We start from the raw sequence: 1,156 nt of genomic DNA on the forward strand, positions 1-1,156 counted from the left end.
AAAAAAAATAAAGAACTCTATTGTACAATTGAAATCCCCAGATTGTGGCTCATTTTCTCTCTAATGCATTTCCCTTTATAGATTTTCTGAAAGGTGCAGCTAATCATAGAAAGCTCTACCCCTCATCCAAATGCAAAGCCAAGCTCCTCTCTGAAAAAAATTGAGAAATATGCTTTCCTTTTGTTTCACAGAATAACTTCTTTCCTCCACAGTAGATCCTTTCCTTGAGCCTTCAGGTACAGTTATGCCCATGCCTGGCAAATTCTTATACACAAAACTCTAGTGAAACTTTTCCTGCTTTTCTGTGTATTTTAGGATTCTTCAAATCTGTACCACCGGCACAAATCAATTGAGCCCCGGAGACCCCATGAACTGGTAAAGCACAGGCCTGCACTTCCAGTGCTCCCAGAATTTCTCTCTTGATGGAATCTCTTATTCCTTAAAGGAATTATAAAATCTTACAAAGTGTTTATTTCTCTCCTCTGATTCAAGCAGGGAAAGACATTGATCACATTAAAGCTGGCCTGAGAAGCATCAAGCAAGAATTTTAGCTGGTGCAGGGGGAGGGGGAGTGCTTTTCTGTTTAAACCCTTTAACTGAGAAAAGATGATGAAGTAGTTGTTGAATATTAGCCCTGCTGTCTGTGAGGAAGATGAGATTTGGGAATTAGTTCCCCACAGAGTCATTGTGTCTGTCCGATCTGACTTGGTCTTCAGCTAACACAGATACACACACACACTCTCTCTCTCTTTCAACTCTACTAGGAACAGGTATAGGAGTCAAACACATGGTGATCAAAACAGCAGCTTTATTATTTATAAAGCTGATTAGGGCAATACTGCTTATAACTGTGCCCCCAAATAGACTTACTAACATTCTAAGTTGAGACCTTAGGACACCATATCCAAGAGAGTTCAAAAGACAGACAGGTCTGCAAAATAATTCACTGCTGCATACACATTAGCCACAATGTTCTGGCCGCACTACTAAGGTTGCCTGTGGTCTAGCAGCGTGAACATCAATCAGGAGCTTTCCAGAAATGTAGAATTTCAGTCTCCAACCCAGACTACTGAATGAGAGTCTGCAGGAAAGCCAGCTCCCCGGGGCATATGAAGACATGTTAAAATTTGCCAAGTGCTGTTTCGGGCTGAGAGAG

This window comes from Otolemur garnettii, unplaced genomic scaffold (assembly GCF_000181295.1).
Source record: "Otolemur garnettii isolate 467f Iridium unplaced genomic scaffold, OtoGar3 scaffold00002, whole genome shotgun sequence".
NCBI classification, from domain to species: Eukaryota; Metazoa; Chordata; class Mammalia; order Primates; family Galagidae; genus Otolemur; species Otolemur garnettii.